Source organism: Nomascus leucogenys, chromosome 22a (assembly GCF_006542625.1).
Source record: "Nomascus leucogenys isolate Asia chromosome 22a, Asia_NLE_v1, whole genome shotgun sequence".
NCBI lineage: Eukaryota > Metazoa > Chordata > Mammalia > Primates > Hylobatidae > Nomascus > Nomascus leucogenys.
The window spans coordinates 62475071-62488418 of NC_044402.1; the positions used below are offsets into that span (position 1 = coordinate 62475071).

Below are 13348 nucleotides of genomic sequence, written 5' to 3' on the forward strand. Positions count from 1 at the left end.
GTTTTTAATAAATATTAGTTCTTGAATTCTACCTCTTCCCACTACCTTCCATGCATGCATTATTACCACAAACTCTCACCTCTTAGCATGGCGAGAATGGTTACATTTAACCAATGGGCATGTGAGACTGGTTTGCTAGAATCTGAGGGTGGCCACCGATGGGTAACAATTTGGGCCAAGAAAACATTCCAGGAACTCCTCCAACCCAGTCATGAAGAAGGCAGATTCTTCTTCAGTATTGTTGGTGGTTTTCAACCATACATCGTAATGAACATTTTTGATTCTATGGCTTCAATTATTCGTTCATTCATTCTTTCATTCATGCTTACAGAAAACTCCAGGAGTCTGCTATCATAGTGGGAAACCCAAGCTCTACTACAACAATGGACAAGGCAGAATGGAGTCCATCCAGTGGCTCCTAGCTGCAGCTGGAGTACAGGTAGGTCCTGAGAGGTCATCTTAAGTTGGATCTAAAATTGACCTTACCAGATACTTTTCCCTCAGAAACTATGAGATGTTGCTTACTAAATGACTTGTCAAGTGTTGTACCTTAAAGAAAATTGGCAGTTATTAAGAAAGAGACGATGAATTTGATCTAATAAATTGTTAAAATATCTTCTCATCTAAGAGCATAAACATTAAGATTACATTTAAGAAACTAATCAGAATGTGTGGACCTTAACTGAACTTGGATTTAAACAAACTATAAAAAATAATTTATGGCATTTGTATAACAGTTAGAAACATACATATTGATTGAATATTTGATGTCATGAAAAAATTATCGTTAATGTTTCATGTGTGATAATGTACTATGGCTCTATTTAAAATCGTTCTTCTGTTTTAGGGAAACACATTGAGATATCTAAGAATAAAATACATGGTATCTGGGATTTCCTCACAGTATTACAAGGAGAAAGTGGGTGGGCATGTAGATGAAAACACATTGGCTTTAGCTGGTGTAAACAAAATATAAAATTCTAAGCCTCTCCCCCAGCCCCAACCATCTGAATGGACCCTCTTCTCAGCAAGGGCATTACTAAGCTAACCTGAAAAACCAATTTAGGCCATGATGGGAAGTGGGAAGTTGGACATGCCCTCCTCTCTTTTGGAATTACTGATAGAACAGACTCTAAGTCTGACAAGAAACATTACTTTCAATGGCAAAAACCGCAATTACTTTTGCACCAACCTAATACAATTTATTTTCTCTGAAGCCTGCTACCTGGATGCTTCACCTGCATGATAAAACTTTGGTCTCCACACTCCCTTATTATTCTAACCCAGATATTCCTTTCTATTGATCCCAGGTCTTTAGATCATAACTCTTTCAATCAACTGCCAATTGGAAAATTTTATAATCTACACAAAATCTGGAAGTCCACACTTCCAGTTGTTCTGCCTTTCTGGACTGAACCAATGTACATCTCTATATATTTGATTGATGTCTCATGTCTCCCTAAAATTAAACTATATCCCAACCACCTTAAGCACAGGTTCCCAGAATCTCCTGAGGGCTGTATCACGGGCCATTGGTCACTCATATTTGGCTCAGAATAAATCTCTTCAAATATTTTACAGCGTTTCACTCTTTTCCCTAACATTGGTAATTATTGATTCTAAGTGAGGAGTACAAGAAAGGTCATTATACTTTTGTGTTATTTTTATATATGTTAGAAATTTATACAATAAGAGAATAAAAAGGCATAAGATTAGAAAGTGAGTGTAAATTGAAACTGCGTACTCACCTGTTAAAGACTCAGTATACTAATTCAATGATTATTTTGTTGTGCACCTACTAAGTGCCAGATTCTGTGTGAGGTTCTGGAGGTAGACAGTGAACAAGACAGACTCAGTCTCTGCCCTTGGGTAGCCTACATAAGAATGGAGACAAGTGGCCGGGCGCGGTGGCTCACGCTTGTAATCCCAGCACTTTGGGAGGCCGAGACGAGCGGATCACGAGGTCAGGAGATCGAGACCACGGTGAAACCCCGTCTCTACTAAAAATACAAAAAATTAGCCGGGCGTGGTGGCGGGCGCCTGTAGTCCCAGCTACTCGGGGAGGCTGAGGCAGGAGAATGGCGTGAACCCGGGAGGCGGAGCTTGCAGTGAGCCGAGATCGCGCCACTGCACTCCAGCCTGGGTGACAGAGCGAGACTCCGTCTCAAAAAACAAAAAAAAGAATGTAGACAAGTAAACAGGTGATTAAAATCAGGAGCTTCCAGGAGAACACCCAAGCACTCCCCAGTGTTACCAGATCATCCACCCAGTGTCTGAGGAGGAAATGCAGGGAGGTGTCTGTGGGACTCCGTTGAGTGCTGCCCTCTAGAGGTGTCACTGAGAAAAACACGTCCTAGTCCAGACCACAGTCCCTCAGTAACTGCCTGAGAGGGTTTCCTTCCGGAGTGAGTCTTGGACAAACTCAGGAGATCTTGTCCCTTGGATGGTAGCAGAAAAAGAAGGTTTCAGGTGAGGTGGCGTCCTGTGAGGGGAACTTCCAGTGAGCCCCTTCAGCCTCACAGCGCCGTGTGGAACTGAGCCTTGGGACGGCACTTTCTCCATTGCTTCACGAGGGCCTGGGGCCTTAGCCTCACCCTTTCTCAATCCTACGAATAAGCACACAAGCAATCCACACACTGTCATTCCAGGTTTTGTTTGTTTGTTTGTTTTTGGTACGAATTAATACCCCGTTTCACCGTCACCCAGACGTCAGCTCTGCAGCTCAGGGATATGTTCAGAGCCTGAGCAGGAAGAGTTCAGCAGGAGGGAGGGAGGGGCAAGGCTGGGAGGAACCCAGGCTCCCTGGTCTCCATCCGGCCTGACTGAAGGCAGGGGCAGGGCTGACTGCAGACCTTGCTCAGGCTTCTGGGGTCTCAGTGCCCTAAGGCTGATGATCACAACCCAGTCCTCAGCCTCACAAGCACGTCCCACTTGCCAATCCCACCCCGCCTCGGTCCCCCTCCTGCCAGGACCATACACCGTTCCTTAGGTTTGCCCTGAACTGGACGCAGTATTAATTGCTGGCACACCCTTCCTGCCCCCGCCTCCCCCACCCCCCAACCATGATCTCTAGATCCTGGTCCTGTGTGATCATAGATCCACAGCAAACTCGGTTCCATGCAGCAAGCTAGAAACCCCCAAATTCCTGACATTTCACCATAAAGAACTCTATTAAAGTATACTTAGCCACTGCAAACACCGCTACTATTTATTACTTGATGTATGTGGGTCAGGCCCTGTATGATGCATTTTGAAAACATTAAAACATTCTGTTACGAAAATGTTCTATGCCCATTTTGCAGATGAGGGAACTAATGCTTAAAGATGTTAAGTGATGATTCCCAGATCACACAGCTATTATGAGGCAGAGCCAAGATTGGAACCAGATCGTATTAATAGTGAAATCCTGAAAATCTTTGTAAGAGTCTGCTTTAACTTTTATTTTTATAGATTCTGCCTATAAGTCAACTGCATCATTATGTAATAACTGATTTTTATATTTATATTAAATACCTGCATCTACTCAGAGTTTCTGATAAGATTTAGACAACCTTGCTGGCTGCCATTCTAACTACTCTCAGGACAAGGTATAATTTATTTCAAAGTTTAAATTACTGGATATAGGTCAACAAGAGAGTACACATTCAGTGATTTTAGATTGATTGAAGTTTTTTGAAAAGGATGCTATGAAATAGCAGCCCTCTCTCAGAGTCCCAAAACGTATATTTAATGAGCATTTATTACATACCTGCTACTTTTCCAAGTGCTTTGCATGACTTTGTAATTTAATTTTCATACCAATCTTTTTTTTTTTTTTTTTTAATTGAGGCAGAGTCTCACTCGGTCTCCCAGGCTGGAGCGCAGTGGTGCGATCTCGGCTCACCACAGCCTCCACCTCCCAGGTACAAGCGATTCTCCTGTCTCAGCTACCTGAGTAGCTGGAATTACAGGCATGCGCCACCACGCCTGGCTAATTTTTGTATTTTTAGTAGAGATGGGTTTCAGCCTGTTGGCCAGGCTGTTCTTGAACTCCCGACCTTAGGGGATCCACCCGCCTCGGCCTCCCAAAGTGCTGGGATTATAGGCGTGAGCCACTGTGCCTGACCTTTCATACCAATCTTTAAAAAAAGCATCATAAGTATATCCATTTCATAGGTTAGGATACTGAGACACAGAGAGATTCAACAATGTGTCCAAAATCAAGAAGCCAGGACATGAAAATAGTGATATTAAACCCACACAGCCATATCATAAACCAGAGATTTTCATTAAAAATAACATTAGTGTGGGGACCCTAATTCCTTCCTCAAATTGAGAATTCTACTCTGTTGTGTTCCATTTACTCCAGGAGGGGAAATTACTGTTGCAAGAGTTAAAGCTGTGCAATAGCGGGACCTATCTCATGCACAGTAGGGCTCCTGACAAGTGGGATGATATAAATTACAGCAGAGGTTCCTTGGTGGAAGAATCTTTGATGGTCATTAGCCCATTGCGTACCCCACACTGGGGACACAAAGGCTGTGGTCTGATCTCACCAGGAGACACATGCTTTCCTATGACACGACAACACCATAACTAGAAGAACTGCCTGGTCCCTTAATTCCAGTGACATCCCCTCTCAAATCACGACCTAGTCATGGACATGGGAGAGATCAGGGTGTAGATGAAGTGAACTAAAAGATTGAGTGACTATGTGCTGTGATCCATGCCTTTTTCTTGATGAATCTAGTCTAAATTTCCAAATGGCCATGACCAGACTCCTCTGTGTGCACTGCCAAACTCAGAAATTTTATATTCTCCGAATTATGTATCAGACAGTAGCCATTCAAGATTAAAAGTCTATAATGCTATAGAATGACCTATCAGGAGCCCATTTACTGATTCTGCTCTCAGTTTGAAGAGAAATTTCTAGAATCTGCAGAAGATTTGGAAAAGTTAAGAAATGGTAAGATCAAGTCTCTACGTGTCTCTGATGAAGGTATCTAGTAGAAGGTACACTTGAAGGTTTTAACACCAGGCCATGTCTATGTGTGTGAAGGGTGGTAGTTGGGGTGGTGGAGAGGGAAAAATGTGGTTAAAGTAGAAAGGGTGGGGCTCCTTGAGCAGGTCTGTCAACTCTCTCCAGGCTGAAAGGGCCAGACCTCTTAGAATATTTGCTAGAGGAGCCATCCCCAGCGCCCTGAGAATGGCCTTTCCTTGCTTTCATGCTTTCAACATTGTGAATGAGCTGTGGTTGGTTCGGGACCCCATACAGCCCTCCCCATCCAAGGACACACACGGACATGCATCAGAGGGAAGGAGTTGAAATAGGTCCATCTTGAATTCATTTCTCTTATGAATTTGACAAGGTGATATTCTTGCAACATTGTGGGCTTAGATAATGAGATAGTGTTGAATTGGTTGGAAGTCCAGGTCAGAGGGTGAGGAGGGACACGAGCCAGGGTAGCAGCAGTAGAGTGAGGAACACAACACCCACCTGCACACACTGTCCAGTGGGAGTATTGAAGAGTACACAAAGGGCCTACATAGAAACTTCTCTCAGAACTGTCTTTAATGTCTTCACACCATGAGATTTACTTTGAGATATTCCCATGTTAAATGGCATCTGGCTGGTGGGCTTGGAGCAGCCTCTCCCAACTTCTTCCTAAAATATCCATGAAGATATATCAACACAAAAAAATACAAGGGACCTATTATGTATCTGGATGATGAACAAAAACATAAATGAAATAACAGGCTGAAAGGTAAGAAGAAGCTTGATAAGAAAAAGAAGGACTAAGGAAGCTAAAAACAAATTTTCATTTCCTTTGAGAGGTTATACCAGGCAATAATTTCTTTTCTATTTTATAAATTTAGTCATTTCAGCAAACATTTTTTCATGCTGAAAGACTGGGATTCATAGATATCTCACTCTCCTTTTTTTCCTTCTTTCTAAAGATGGGAGTTTGATGTTCCAGCAAGTGCCAATAGTTGAGATTGACAGGATGAAGCTGGTGCAGACCAGAGCCATTCTCAACTACATTGCCAGCATTGCAATCTCTATGAGAAAGACATAAAGGAGAGAGTCCTGTATGGTATATTTTCTGTTCTTCCATTAACAGAGAACACAGAGTGATTTAGGTCCTTCCTTGAGTGGGCAGGACGATGGCAGGGGCATTATGGTCAGCATCAGGCTGGGCCTTGGGTGTGTACACTGAGTTGCAGTATGGCAGAGTCCCATGGAGATGAGGAAACAGTGAACATGGGGTGGGTTCAGGCAAGGGTGATTCTAGAAAAGGATGCAGTCCATGGATTGAGCACCCTGACAGAGGTTTCCAAACACTGATGAACCATGAACTCAGGAGGATAGCAAATCATGATTCCAGGTGCTCAGGCCTTCAGAGACTAGGTGCCAACAACAGCTTAGGACAAGGCATAGAATGTTTGAGAGTTGGTAGATGAAGGCCTGGGGAGAGAAGGCTCTAAAGAAGCTGAATCTCAGGTTCCAATAATTCCAAGAATGATGACCAGGAACCTATGATACCAACTAATTATATGAACTGGTCAACTTGACTAAGGTTAGCAGAGGCTGATGCCCAAGATACCAGGATTACCTAAAGTGAAGCATTTGATACAGACCTAAGCAGCCAGACTGATTTTGCACCAGCAAAGCTGGGAGGAGGGGTCTCCTCCCCTGTTAGCAGTTCCTTGAAAAGTCCAATATAGAGCTACCAATGACCTAGCAATTCCACTACCAGGTCTACAACCAGGAGAAAGGAAAACACAGCCTCACTAATCCATGCACAGAAATGTTCATAGGAGAATTATTCGTGATATGCAAAAGGTGGAAACAACCCAAATGTCCACCCATGGATGAATGGAGGAACAAGATGTGCTGTAGCAGACAATGGACTATTCTTGGGCTATGAAAAGGGACAAAGTACTGATGCATGCTACAACGTGGGTGAGCCTTGAAAACTTGTTCCATAAAAGAAACCAGACACCAAAGGCCACATGTGACATGATTTCTTTTGTATGAACTGTCCAGACCATTCGAATCTAGAAGGTAAATCAGTCGTTGCAAGGGGCTGGATGGAGGGGGCTAAGGGGTGTGGCTGCCAAAGTGCTACTGCTTTCCCAGGTGATTAGAAAATAATTGGGAGATTTTCCTTTTTTTTTTTTTTTTTGAAAATTACTAGCTTGCTTGAAAGTATATATCTTTAGAGATAGCTTTTAGAGATCTTCTTTATTTCCTATTTATTTATTGTTATTTTTAATTTATTTAGAACTTCAAATATTGAGCATAAAAATGAGCCTGAGTTATGTAGTATGGCGAGAAAAGGAGACAGAAGCATTCGAGATGGCTGGTTCCAGGGACTCTGCCTCGGGATTACTTAAATGGTAGGTCTTTAGCTGTATGAATCATGCTAAGCTCATGCATAAAACAAACCACAGCAGAGATAGCAAACCCTATGTGTAGCATCAGTGGTTACTTGCAGTGATTCCACTAATTCCTCTCATGACTGTGACTCTAGACTGGTCACTGATGTTGATGTTCTCTGCACCTGTATTTGGTCACATGTAGGACAAACATTTTGGACATATATCTACCCCTGTAGCATGTTCTGAGAAATAAATGTAATATATATGTATAACTAACAACATGACTGGCATATAAAAGGCACCACTGGAGCTGAATTACTTTGTCACCATCTGAGGCTTTACTGTCTCAGGTGTTTAAACCATAAAATCTAAGGCAGAAGGCATTTTGACAGTTTGGTTCTTTTTGTCTTTCAGGATGAATGTAGAAGGATATATGTAGAAGGTAGGGCAGGTTTGAGTGAAAAGATTCTTCATTACGCATTATCTCCACCTAAGGACAAAGATGCAAAGCTTGCCCTGATCAAAAGGGGGAACAAGAAGCCATTATTTTCCTGTCTTTGAAACTGTACCTGGGAGCTTCTGTATACCTGAACACACACATGGAGCTTCTTGGAGGGTGGCACGTCCAGGGAAGGCATGGAAGCACCACGCCCCTTCCCCATATCTCGCCCTAGACATGTCTTTATCTTTTCAGTGGCTACATGATTTGAGCCTCCAAACTACAAAAGAGATTTTTTTCACCCAACTATATGGATTACCACCCAACGGGGATAAAGAAAACCTAAAGCCACAGTCACTACTCTGCCCCAGGTGGAAGCTGTAATCTTCTGCCTGGATCACTGCCAAGTTTAAAGAACAACAAGAACAAAAACCAAGAGTGAAGAACTTCATTTAGTTTTAGGGATGACCCACAGCAAAGTTTGTACACATGGACAGAGGTCCGATGATAACCTCAAACTCAGTGTACTGTGAGGCTGTCTTGAAAAACAGGCTTTTGGGTCTATGCCTATATGCTGCCTCTTTTTTTTTTTTTTTTTTTTAATGACAAACAACACTTCTCGATAGCATGACACCAAGCAGTACCACAAAAGACTGAAAAGAAACAAACAGGCAAAAAAGGCCTGGTTCTATTAAGGATGGTAAGCAGATGGGAACCAATACAAAACCAAGGTCCAAACTGAGAATAAAAAGTGAAAGAGCTCAAAGCAAAGAGAAAAGAGTTCAGCCCAGGTGCGGACTTGCCACAAAGCACAAGGAACCTTTGTGGATACTGCACCTGGTTGACGGCTGGGGTCCATGGCAATGGGCAACATAGACCACGTCTTGTTGCAACCTCCGGAAAAACTGTGAAAGTGAATGAAGACAACCCAAATGAGAACAAGCAAAAGGTGTTTCTTTCGAACTTGCTATTGTAAGGAAGTCAGGCACCATCACTTGCATTTGCCAGAGATTCAGAGGCAGGCGGGAAAGTCTGAGAGATTTATGGTGGAAAAACTTATGCCCTGATTGTAGGTTGCTGGCATGAAGATGCCATAAGCTGGCTAGCTAGAAGTGTGAATTTCTATGTGATTGTTCAGAGATCGATATTTTACTTTCGGTGTTTGGTCATAAACTAAAAGTGGAGGCAAAAATTAGGAAAGCTGGCAGTTATTGACCAAATGCTGGCATATTTCACTGTTGTAAAGGTCATGATAGAAGCTGTTTAGTCTATAAGGACACTAAGAGTTTAGAGGGTTTCTTAGCAGTTTGGCTGCTATAACAAAAATACCATAGGCTGGGTAGCTTAAAGAACAGATGTTTCTATCTCACAGCTCTGTAGGCTGGGAAGTACAAGATCAATGTGCTGGCAGATTTCACATCTGGGGAGCTCCTGTTCCTTGGTTCATAGACAGCCAATCTCTGGCTGTGTCCTCACATGGCAAACATGCCAAGGGAGTTCTCTAAGGTCCCTTTTATAAGGGGACTAATGTCATTCATGAGAGCTCCACCCCCATGACATGATCGTCTCCTGGAAGCCCCACTTACTAACAGCATCACATCGGGGGTCAGGATCCCAACATATGCATTTTGGGGAAACCTAAACATTCAGTCCATAAGATAAGGCAACAGAAAAATAGTGCCTGTGCATTTTTGGGGCATTGACCTTCAGGTCCAAAAAGCCTTCCTTGATGTTAATTGAGCTCTTGACTCTCAAGGCATGGTATAAAAATAGACTGTGAGGAAGAATTTCACCAGTTCTACCAAAGAGTCCCATGATACATGAATTTGAACTATGTATGCTACAATATAGCATTTGATGTTGCATTTTCTTTATGTACCAAGTAATTATTTACACTTAGATATGTATACACAGTCTGAAAGGGTATTTGCCGAAATATTACCTTGAATCAGTGCTGCTGTATGTTTTCTTATTTTATTATTTATGGTGTGAATGTGCTAAAATATTTTAATAAATACCACATATCACTAAAAATTTTGTTATGAAACATTTTATACATTCACAATAGTTGAAAGAAATATTTTTTGAACATATATACACCAACCACCTAGAGAGCAAAATTAACATCTCCTCATCTGGGCTTTACCACACGTGTCAGTCACTCCACCCCTGTCTTCCTCAGTCAAACACATATTTTTTTTTTTTTTTTTGCATTTCAAAGTAAGTTGCAGATATCAGTGCAGTTCACCCTGGATACTGTGGCATGCAGATTATAACATAGTGAAATCAGTAAGTGCCAATGTTGCAAGAAAGGGGATGAATTCAGGTTCACCCAGGTTTACTTCAGATCCTAGAGCAGGAAATAAGGAGCACATACAAGGAAAAATGAGGACTCTGATATAGTCTTCTCCTGGGGGAAGAGTGCTGTCATGAAGGTGGAGTCACTGCCCAAGAGAGCTTGGAGAGAGATAGCACAGTGTAGAATCATGCGCTGAACGTCAGGGCTGCATGCTGTAAGGCCTGGGGAAGACAGAACATGTAGCAGGTGCTAAGCCTCTGGCCCGTGTGGAAGATGCAAGCCGAGTGGGTGGTGTGGACACCGCAGTGAGGTGGAATGAGAAAAGAAAATGAGAGCCCGGGCTCCAACCAAGGAATTAGCAGAGCTGCACTTTTTTTTTTTTGAGACGGAGTCTCGCTCTGTGGCCCAGGCTGGAGTGCAATGGCGCGATCTCGGCTCAAAGCAAGCTCTGCCTCCTGGGTTCACGCCATTCTCCTGCCTCAGCCTCCCGAGCAGCTGGGACTACAGGCGCCCGCCACCTCGCCCGGCTAATTTTCTCTATTTTTAGTAGAGACGGGGTTTCACCATGTTAGCCAGGATGGTCTCGATCTCCTGACCTCGTGATCCGCCCGCCTCGGCCTCCCAAAGTGCTGGGATTACAGGCGTGAGCCACCGCGCCCGGCAGAGCTACACTTCCTACTCTCTCAATGAGTCAGGGAACATGGAGAAAGGTCCTGGTCTCTGCACCCATGCAGTGAGGCAGCAGAGGTGGGAGAGCCAGGCTGGAGAAACTCAGGAAGAAGCAGGGGCCCCAGCCTGATTGCGCATGTGTTTCTGATCTGATTCCTCCAATTATCCAGGTGTGAAAGAGCCGCGGACAAGATTACCTTGTTGGCAACAAGCTGAACTGGGCTGACATTCACCTGGTGGAACTTCTCTACCGCGTGGAAGAGCTTGACTCCAGCCTTATCTCCAGCTTCCCTCTGCTGAAGGTGACCCATTTCATAGCCCAGAGAGGCAGCCCCACATCTCCCATCTTGGGATCTCGTATCTGGGTTCTGGGACTAGCCATGTTCTGACCCCAGCCTTCTCCAGGCCTTCAGTGCCCTCAGGTCTCCAAAGTGAGCTTCCAGGCCCTGATTCCTCACAATCAGGGAAAGATTCTTGTTATGTCAGTGAAATGTGTGGTGCATGCTACCTCATGAAGAGCGTTTGCCTTTTATCATGGAAAGGACCCAGGGCCCAGCATCTCTCCCCATCCCTCTATTTCAACGTGGTTTCTGTTCCTGAATTCTCTGTGATGTCCTTTATCCCATATGTGCCCTTGTCTTCCCACACCAAGTCTGTCTGAGTGGGGCCCTTTCCATCTGGTTTCCTTCCCTGGGCTCTGGCTCCTGCTATCAGACATTGATTGCGTTCCTCTCTCTGCACAGCTCTTCGAGTACACTGCCCCCAGCCCTGTATACCTCAGTGGGAGTGGCCCCATGGTTTGTCCTTAACATTTTCTATTTTCATTTCCAACTCAATTTTCCCATATTTTCACTTCTGCCTAGAGGCTGATCTGTGCTGATATCTCACAGGCACATTGTTTTTTCTTGACTTACACAAAAGCCACGAATCCTCAGGATTGATATATAAAGAACAGAGTAGGGAGACTGAACTCAATAAAATCTGAAATACATCTTTGGGAAAATGCTAGTGAGCTTCTTGTTCTCCCTCTTATATTCTTTCTCTTATCTTTTTTCTCTTCTTTCTCTCATATTCCTCTTATCTCTTATTTCTCACTCAGAGTCTCTTTCCCAGCCTTCATACTGGTGCTGATGGAGGGGCCTCATTTGGTCTTTGTGTAGGAGGGGCTCAGATTCCCTGGGTGGTATTAATGGTGGTGTCAGTCCTCAGCTTCACTCTGATGCTGTGCTTTGTGCATTGCAGGCCCTGAAAACCAGAATCAGCAAACTGCCCATGGTGAAGAAGTTTCTGCAGCCTGGCAGCCAGAGGAAGCCTCCCACAAAGGCAAAACTTTTAGAAGAAGCAAGAAAGATTTTGAAGATTTGATAAAGCAGCTATGGAGGCCAAGAACATGCAAGACCAATATTCTGACGTTTTACACAATGAAGTGCTTTACCTAAATGTTAATTGTGGCTTTTGTGATGTTAAGCCCATTTTTTTTTTATGGATGTAAATACAGTTATACTAGTCCTCAACTCACTCTGGTTTTTAGTTTGTCAAAGCAGAGAAAGGCACACTTTCTGAAAGTCCCCTGAAAAGTTGCTAACAGAAAGAACTCAAGAATTAGATGTTCCCCTCTTGCCCTTGCCTTCCACCATTTAGTTGGCTAATGGACTCTGAATAGGACAATATAAAACAACTTCTTAGACAGGAGCTGAGAGTCAGGTTACGGGGTGGAGTGGAAAAGCTCTGGACAGCTCTGGACCTGCGATCAGAAGGAGTTCAGGCTGACCCAACACTCACCAAGTGTGCAGTGTGGGCCGGTCACTGTAGCTCTCTGAACCTCAGTGTGCCCATCTATAATCAGGATGTTAGGAGCCATTTCTCAGGGTTGTTGCAGAAGGTAGACACACTCCCTAGATATTGATCATGAATGAGGAGCATGTGTGTGTGACCCATGGCAAATCCTTGAGCTCTCTGGTTCTCATTTTCTGTTGACCCAACAAAGCTCAAAGGTAACCTTCGTCCCAGTCTTAGGCGGACTTTAGGAAACCTCATATTGAGAAGGTGACATGTTAGTTACTAGCAGTAGTGTTGTGATAAACTGTTATGTAAGATAAAAATTTCTTTCCTGTTGAAACATGATCCTCAATCAATGGCTAAGGGAGCTTAGTGTGGGGATTAGAATTACGACACTGTGAACTCTAATCCATAGCAATTAAACAACCACACCCCACACTTTCGTGTGAACTTCACTCTCCCTTTCTTTCTGCTGAATAATGCTATTTCCATTTCCCAAGATAGAAAAGTGCAGTGTCGAAATTTCTAATTACAAAACAGGTGAGTTGATTCAGTATGGTTTCTAAGAATTCTTTACTTTCCAAAGGTTAAACTCTTGACTCCCACATTTTAAAATGTAGACATTTAAAAGATTTTGATGTCTAAATTCAAGTCATACAAACTTTTTAAGAAATACATTAGTTGGCAAAGACAAGTACATTTTTGTTCCAGACTCAACAACCACAAAACTTTGCAAGAAGAATCCTAATGTTTAATGACAGAGCTGAGCGTTTGGAGAGAAAATGCAACTGTTCCTAAGT

At 43.3% G+C, this 13348-nt stretch overlaps 1 pseudogene; it reads left to right on the forward strand.

Moving 5' to 3' along the window:
• The first annotated feature begins 96 nt into the window (after nt 1–96).
• LOC100586185 lies at nt 97–12134 on the forward strand (annotated as a pseudogene).
• Nucleotides 12135–13348: the final 1214 nt, after the last annotated feature.